Here is a 9,655-nt window from a genome sequence, read left to right on the forward strand (position 1 = left end):
AGTAGTGATCATCCATGGTCACTAGACAAGCAAATATATCCCAGAATGCTTTGAGAGAGCGTTTCACACAAAGCATCATGGGATTTGTTGGGTTGGCGACAAATAACAAAGTTGGCGCAGGGGCAGTTCTTGAAGGCAGAGTCATGTGACCATCGGGGAGCAAAGGAGTTGGGCTCATCTGTCTGAATGATGAGTTAACTGAGTCCACTATAAAGTCCACTATATAGTTCCCACTATATATATTGATTGAGGGTTTTAGGGGTTAAGGTGGACATTCTGACACAGCCACAGGTGTTTTAGATCAGACGTGAATGGCGCGGTGTGTTAACTGCCATATATTGCACTCAATGGCATCAAGTAAATTAGAGGGTCAACCAATGTCTGGTGTTCCCACAGCCTGCCAATCAGAGCAGAGGCGTGTTGCTTGCCGAGTCATTAGACCCGGGTAGACACAGGTCAGTGAGCTAATCCCACTGCCACTAAAAGCGATTGGTCCCGTGTTTAAACTGGTTTTCTGGCCAGTGGTAAAGGGGTATACGAGTAATCCTTTTGGGTTTTACTGTCTGAGCAGAATTCCCTCCCTTTCATTTGAAAAGAAGCTGTTGGAGAACAACTACTTTAGAGCTCTTCCTCCAGGAAACACCTAAACTAACCACGCTGTGGCCACATCGCAAACAAACACCCACTTTCTCTGATCAGAGAGGGTTGATATCAGGCAGAACACAATTATACAGACAATCCATCCATCCATCCATCCATCCATCCATCCATCCATCCATCCTGTTAAAACTACAATAGAACCTCTGATCTCTGTGTTAAAGCTCAGTTAATACATTGAATACATTTTATTTTTCCCTCTTAATAAAACCAACTTTCAAGGTCATTAAGAAACATCAGCCGTGCTTCATTTCCAGTAATTAATGTCCACATGACCCGGTAATTAATTCAACCCAATTACAGCAGCATTTGTGCCTAATTGAGATGTAGATCTGTGAGCTGAACAGCCGATTAGAGAGGAGATGTATGAAATGTTGCATTAAATAAAGCGACAGTCGGATGTTAATTATTTAATCACATCTAATTAGTCTGAGGGAGGAATCAGAGGGCAAGCTTGAAAACATAAAAAGACTGTTGGTGACAGGGCCGGTTCTAGGCATACATATAAGGGAGGGAAGGCAGAAATGTAAAGACAGAATAATCATGTTTATATATATTACTGCAGGATGGATTTTCATAACACCTGGCAGGACTTTAGGAAGTATTTATAAGGTAACTCTAGCACAATAGTTATCATTGTAAGTCAAAATTGCACCTTTTTTCCCTTATAACCCCAGAAAATTACTAATTGTTGCTGAATTATTGATTCAGCATCAATTAGTGATAGATGTTCTTTAATGAAGAGTAATTTTGAACAGACTGATGACAGGCTTGAGAAGATGGATGGTGGCTGAACAGGCTGGTGACGGGCTTAAGAGGCTGATGGCAGGCTTGAGAAGGGGAATGAAGATTAAACAGGATGATGGAAGTCAGAGGCAGTTAAGGTAATGACCAGAAACAGGCAAACCAGTAAAAGGCAGAGTGAGCACAGGAACACAGGACAGGCAGGTGGTGCACACAATCACTAGGACTGGACTCATGCAGGCAATGAAACAATCTGGTAGAGACTGACTGAGAGAGGCAGGTATTAAGGGCTGGTTATACTCCCCCAGCAGTGTGTCACAGTGAACTTGGCGGAGGTATGACACAGATATTTTTGATTTATGCTCAATTGTGAAGCGTGGTCTGCCATATGTTATTCCACGCCACAAGGCAAGAGGGACAATCAGGAACTAGCTGTGGGTCTAGATACGGCTGAGGTGCTGAGGAAGTGGAAAAATCCAAGGGTTATACTTGTGCGAGAGAGTGGAAGGACATCAGGGTGAAAAAGAGCAGGGCTCCAGGTGGAAACAGTGTCCCAGCGTTTTCGCACACCTCACTCACCTCTTCACGAGTCGTTTTCCACAATGGCGGTCATACAAACAAAACAAGCCGGTAAGATACCAAACAGGAAATACGCATAGTGTAGAGCGGATGTTGATTTACGGTCACCTACAATTGTGGAGAGGAGCACCAGAGTGTCTGCGGAAGGGGCGGGGGGGCATATCTGCGTTTAATTGGCAGAGTTTCAGATTTAACAATTTATTGTTGGAAAACTGGGCCTGCCGCAGTTGAAGCTGTTCACCCAATCGGCAGATCTGAGCAGAACAGGAGGAGCCCCCCCCCCCCCAAAAGAACAACAGTCAAGTCTTTGACACTTTTAATTGAATCTGGTGCTCGTCATAATGTGCACAGACAATTTTGGCATGAGGTTCTCAAGCCAAAAACGGGAAACTTGCTATTGCTGAATTTAAATAAATAAATAACTATTTATTCTATGTCATTTTTTTTGTTTTTTTTCACGCATGGTATTACATTTTCTATATTAGTTTGTTCACAGATAATATGAAAAACATTTACTTCCCTGAAGCTACTGAAAGCTTATAGACTCACAAAGGAACATTTTGAAGCATCACTTAATGCTGAGGTCTTCAACAGGGGGTGCGCCACCCCTAGGGGGTCACCAGAGGTACTGCATGGATGTCAAGAAAGTTTTGGCTGATTAGACTTTTTTTTTTTATATTCCCCCCTGCAACTTTTTCCACTAATTAAAATGTCTTTAAATCCACATGAACATGAATCCAACAGACTGTAGTAAACAGATAAATGGAGGCAGAAGATGTCTTTCAGTCATCAATGCTCACATTCAGAGACACACAGGAGCTTTTTCAAGCTGGGCACCGTTTCATTCACAACACCTGTCCCATCAACCAGGAAGCAGAAATACTTTAATAATCCCAGGGAGGGATTACTTTAGTTACATTACATTAGTTTGATAGAACACTATTTCATACAATATTTATAATTAGGGGGTCCTTATCTCACCATCAGTTTGGGGTCCTTGGCCTGTAAAACATTAAAGGTCCCTGACTTAATGAGTAGAACAGTAGTATTGGTTCAAAGGTTCACCTTCAGGTCCAGAACACCCAGATCTGCAACATTTTTCTCAATTTTTTCAGAAATAAAAAATAAAGAACACAATAAATACATTTCAAAAATAGAATAATCGTCCTATTTGTTTCTATCTGAAAATATCACAGGTATGCATATTTGTTTATATTATGTTTACTATATACAAATGTTATATATACCAATGTCAAGGGGTAAAACACTTTCAATCAACACAGTACCACTTGTATATGTATTAGATTGTGTTCTATATCAGGAATTGATATAAATGACATGATTGATATTCAGAACGCTGGACAGCAGCCATGGTTTGATCCCTTGTCAGGGAGGTTGAACGTCTCTGAGCGTAGAATGTTATACGAAGTGACCACTATGTTAAACCACCACATTATTCTCTTTTAACTATTTGAGCTGATGTAACGACTTAACTTCTCTACTGTCAGATCAATCAATCAATCAATCGTTGTCCTGTGCTAGTAACCGATTCATACCAATGAATTGACAGCTTCAATAAACTTGTAAATGCATCAAAGACAAATGAAACAAATGATGATCAAAGCTTGAAAATAAATGAATGGATGAGTGGATATCAGTTTCCTCTGCTGTTTGCATGGATAAAACTTAAAACTAAAGCTCAGCTGTTCAGCCTCTGTAGGATCTGTGCTGTGCATCTCACCTCATTTACAATAATTCCCTATGTTGGAAATCCCTTGGTAGCTGCTGATCAATAACCCATGATCTCTCTCAGGTAAGGCCATGTCATTAATTCAGCCCACAGCTCTGAAGCCTGCTTCTTTACATCCCGACCCCGCTGAGATCCGAGGAGGCTGAGCTGACTCCCTTTGAGCTGCTGCTGCCCATCCCGTCCCCTCCTCCAGCTGAGAGGGGCCCCATGCTGAGTGGAGGGGCCCTGAATCTTCATGAACACATGATGGCTGACTGCGCACAGCAGGAAGGAGCTGCTGCTGTCAGATCCACTGCTGGCTTTCAACAAGGTGAACGGGAAATTACATTCATGACCAGGAAATCACTTTGACATTTAACAGTTAAAACACATCCATAGGATTAAAAAAAGAAAATAAAACGTGTAAGAAACAAGAAATGTTACTGTAAATGATATTTAAAGATATGTACTTTTATAACTCCTTTAATTATGTTTCAGATATTCTCTAAATAAACTAATGTGCTGTTTCTGCTGTCTGATCACACACTGCAGAAAACATTATTAAACTTTTTCCCAAGTTAATGCTACTGAAACGTAACCAATAGTTGCTACTGCCATCAGCTAAATGAAACTGTTTTCTGTGATTTCTGAAATCCAATCTGCTGCCAGTCCTACAAGGTTTCTATGTGAGAGGAATCGGCAACGAGGCCATCTGGATGGGCTGTGAAGAAAACAATCAACTGCCTAACGGCACAATGTTTGAATACATGAATGCAGAAGCATCAATGTTTTGAAAACTCCAAATAATTTCTGTCTTCTCTGTTTGATTTGAAACTTCAGATGCTCAATGGGCTGCAGCTCTGCAAACAAACCCATCTGACAGGCCTCTTTATTTTCCATTTATGTTTGAATCGTTTGGACAAAAAGGTTGTTTTTTCTATATAAAAAAATTGCTATACTTAAAGCTGAGCTGATGAGGTTGCCGGAGCAAAATAAACGCAGAGATTATCAAGGGAAGATAATCGAATGGACATTCAATGCTCAATATTTTTGAGATTTTTCACAAAAAAACTGAAAGAGTTTGGATCAATGAACCATCAATAACCTCCATTAAAAATTTTTAAAGCATTCTTTGGAGGAAATGAAATTCATTCAACAGAAAGCAATATGTTCTGCTTATGAGATCAACTTTTACCCACAAGGCTTAATTATTATTAGACTCACACAGTTTTACACTTAGGGAATTATCAGATTCTACGAAAAAAATCACAACACAACAGTTTTAACTCAATTACAGACGCCGTTGAAGAAGTACATTCAGTTCTCAGGTTAGCTCTGAATTAAAAAAAGAAATTGGGCTTTAATTAATGTTTAATTTACTAGAGATTGCACAAAAAATGGTGAATTGTTTGACTGCACAGGTGGAATTTTAATGTCATTTTGATCTAGTTAAAACTGTGTTTATAAAGGCACTGTAGATTGAGGCTGGAGGAAAAAATCTGTTCAAATATGAACCCACTAATGTCCACTAAGAAGAACTAACTAAAGGCCAAAGTTAAAATACTGATTTGCAATACAAACATAAAATTATCTTGTTAATTAAACACTAATTTCTGGATAGTAATACTGTATAAAACAGATAAAAGGTTTCCAACATAAAAGGGATTATCTAAATTTTTTGACTATGTGATGTTAAGGGTGATTTTCTGACTTTTAGGAAATCTTTTAATCTGAGGAGATTGGAATTTGAACACGAGAGTCAGAAAATTGAAACTTTAAGGTTGAAAACAACAAAAAATCCGACATCCGGTTTCTTTCCCTGAAGGCTGCAAGAGGAAAATAACATCCTTTTGTTCCTGCCGAAGGTCTTGCAGCTCATTCTTGACACATTTCTGGGCTGAACTTTTTGTTTTCTGTCTTGTTGCATGAATATGAATTGGGTACGCTGCTGTGGAAGATATATGAAAAATTCATTGGAGTTCTGTAATTTATTTTTTGTTTTTCAAAGTATGAATTTTTTTTATATTGTTAAAACACTTTACAGTACAGCATTTTATTTCTTTATTTTTTAACTCTTCACTATTATGTTATTCTTATACATTTTCCTAAGGTCCATATTTGTGTGAACATTTTTTTTTTCTATAATCTTTTTGCTGCTTGTAAACAAAGGGATATTCTAGTCTATTCTATTCAAAATATTCTGATTAGCTATTTTTGGAAACTCAATTGAAAGATGTATTATTTCGATCTTGTGACTTATAGTATGTATCGACATAATTCACTTAAAATGGGGACAAAAGGGCTTTTTTGGATCAAATTGCTCTTGATTCATGCATATCTGAGTAATCCTCCTGAATTCTGCTCTCTCAGCTGCAGCCCCTTCCAGTCTTCAGAAAACAAGTAGACATTACTGGTCTACATAGAGCTGCCATTATCCGACCCCCCCAGGAAGCACCTATTTCAAACCACACCTGCCAATTAAACAACACACTAACTTTCTATTCTCAACAAGCAGTGATGTGAGGCAGAGTGCAATCATTTCTGCACAAAGTTGAGATGAAGATGCTCTTTTAGCGTCTAATCTGCACAGTGACAGCAACTATTTTATTTTTTTTTTAGCAATAATGTTGCAATAATTTGTTTTGGCTGCGAGAGATTTTAGACTTTGTTCAACCTTTCCAAAGAGGAACCTGATCACTGATTGGTGCACTAAAAAAATGATTCAAGCCCCTCTATGATGTGACACAATTCCTTACCATTCACCATACCTGAAGTAACTGGTTCCAGAATTATTTAGTAATATTTCATTGATGTAACACAATATGTATGAACATTCTATGTATTATGCAAAATAATGTAAAATTCTTGAGTCTACTATAAGGACGGTCTTTCAAATGAACTCAAGAATTATAGGATACTTTCATTAAAATTGTTCCTTGCTAGGATTACTTCCTTTAACTTTCCACTTTTGCAAGAAACCATAAGTTAACTTTAGGCCAAGATCCATGATCACAGGCAGCTCTATATTTGGTTATTTTCATCATGTGACATAAAGTAATGTTTGTTAATAAAAAAAAAAAACACCTTCTGCTCTTAAAGGTAAAGAGGATGATCTTTTATTTCCTGGTGGATCATCTCAATAAGTGGTCCTCCTAATTGTGAGTCATTCTTGTGATATGTTTAGGTAAGGCCATCCTGCGTGCTCGATCTGTTAGCTACCTTTTTCTGTGCATGCACACTTTCAGGTGAATATCTGTGGTGAGCTATGGTTTCAGACAGTCATTGAAGCTCACCTTTCTCACCGTGGCTCTTTGAAAATGGCCGAGAATCGTAAGAGACAAAGTGTCTACCAAGTGTATGAGAAGTAAAGAAAGGCCTCAGAAGAGGCAGATATATCCCAGAATGCTTTGCGAGCAGAGCTCGGGGTGGGGGTGGGGTGGGGGATCACGTCTTTGCTCCACTATTGAGCATTTTTCCTTTGGATAACTTTACGTGCACAAGTGCACTTTCACAAACAACTACAGGTGCTTGGCTCCAGGTTATTTAGAGATTCACTATCATACAGGAAGCACATTCTTATCTTCAGCTACTACAGAGTACATGTCAGATTAAATAATACTACTTATACTTCAGCGATTGTAATAAGGTGCCACTTTATTGTATCTCTTATACTATATCCGTTGGTTGTGCTTTTATTTTTACATCTCATTGCAGGTGGTGAAGCAGACAGAAGATGTTTTATCATTGTCTCACTTTCATCTCTTCTTTCTTTCATCTTTTCTCCTTTTTCCTGTTTTTCCTTTCCTGTTCTACTTACATTGCAGTGTCCATATAATCTGTAAAACATCCCTGCATAATCATAATAAAGCTATTTAAATGCATAAATGAAGCGGAACACTATGCAGATAGCCGTACTGCTCCACTGATGAAAGGAAAATCTGTTGGGCTCTCTTTTGGCACNCCACTATTGAGCATTTTTCCTTTGGATAACTTTACATGCTCAAGTGCACTTTCACAAACAACTACAGGTGCTTGGCTCCAGGTTATTTAGAGATTCACTTCCATACAGGAAGCACATTCTTATCTTCAGCTACTACAGAGTACATGTCAGATTAAATAATACTAATGATACTTCAGCGATTGTAATAAGGTGCCACTTTATTGTATCTCTTATACTATATCCGTTGGTTGTGCTTTTATTTTTACATCTCTTTGCAGGTGGTGAAGCAGACAGAAGATGTTTTATCATTGTCTCCCTTTCATCTCTTCTTTCTTTCATCTTTTCTCCTTTTTCCTGTTTTTCCTTTCCTGCTCTACTTACATTGCAGTGTCCGTATAATCTGTATAACTCCCTGCATAATCATAATAAAGCTATTTAAATTCATAAATTAAGCGGAACACTATGCAGATAGCCGCACTGCTCCACTGATGAAAGGAAAATCTGTTGGGCTCTCTTTTGGCACAAAGACAATTATTCTCATTGCCACATCGCCAGACAGGATAAAAATAAAAAAATAACTTGGAAGTAATTACTAATCAATACAGAAAGCTTCCAATAAGAGAGCAGAGATGAACGACTTGTCACAAAATATAAAAATAGGAATAAAACTTTTTTTTCAAAACGAAAAACAGAGAAATATTCCTTTTCAAAGAGGGGAAAGAATTTAACATCAAATTAATATTTTAACTTTTTAGCTTGGAAAAAAACTCTTCAGAGTCGGATTCAATCATCAGACTTTGATTTAAAGAACATTTCAAATGATTAAGCTGTCCGGTGTCAGTAAAGAAAAGCTTGATTTGATGAAAACCTGCTGTCAGTCAGTTTTACGGAAACGTTTTTCCCTCTTTTTTCCTACTGCAAAGTGTTTCCACGTTTCCTCGCCAGCTGGTCAGGGGGTCTCCTGCTGCCGCTGGGCCTCACAGCTCACTTCCTTCTTTCTGCAGCACCTGTTTCTGTTTGGCAAAGGAGAGCGGCATCCTGAAAGCTTGGAGACGAGCCATCTGCTGTCCAACTCTGCACCATTTTACCCCCCAATCCCTCACGTCTCTCATCCTGCTGATTTTTTTCTTCTGCTCTGTAATAGGGAGACGGAAGAAAAGCTGGAACAGCCTTGCTTACAAATCCCAAACAGCACAATTTAGCCGAAGGGGATGGCTGAGAGTGTGGAGGTTAAATCAAAGCAGGTTAAAGGCTTTACCTCTTGCAGGTGGAGAGCTACTTGTTTCTTATCATAAAGTTGAAAGTAAGGTTTTGATCTAGCTGCCAAGGATATTTTTTCTGACTTGTTTTGAGAGCATTTGTTGGACTGAATTTCAAAATTCATTATAGTCTTTACAGATATCTTATAACAGGCCAACCTTTTGTACAAAAAAATATAAATGAACAGAATTTAGATTTAAATTTTCCCTGACTAAGCCATTTAGATCTTTTTTTAAACAGAAAAAGATTCCAGGTAATTCAATATTTTATGAACCAAGTCAGATTGTGAGATGGCTAAGAGATTTAAAGACGACTCATAGGAATCTAAAACTAAATATTTAAGGAAACCAATAAACAAATGGAGGAGAGCAAGTCGACATCGAAAAAGTCTAAAATTTGATCATGAAAATAGAGGCTATCATCATAGAATCGTCAAAGTTGAAACTTTGAAACTTTTCCGCTGAGCTGCATGTAAATGAAAAGTCTGGTCAGCAAGGAATGATCAATGGATCATTATTTATACCTAAAACTATTATGTTTGCGGTGATTTAATGTTTTAAGCGTCAGTAAAAAATAAAAATAATAATTTTCGTTGTGACCAATTCAATTCAGTTTATTTCTATAGTGTCGATTCACAACACGTCACCTCAAAACACTTTACAGTTCACCAGATCAGGCAGTCAGATTGATTCAAAATCCTCCATCCAAGGAAAAACAGCTGATTGCATCGACTCATTGACTCTTCA

Source organism: Cyprinodon variegatus, unplaced genomic scaffold (assembly GCF_000732505.1).
Source record: "Cyprinodon variegatus isolate N-32 unplaced genomic scaffold, C_variegatus-1.0 Scaffold298, whole genome shotgun sequence".
NCBI classification, from domain to species: Eukaryota; Metazoa; Chordata; class Actinopteri; order Cyprinodontiformes; family Cyprinodontidae; genus Cyprinodon; species Cyprinodon variegatus.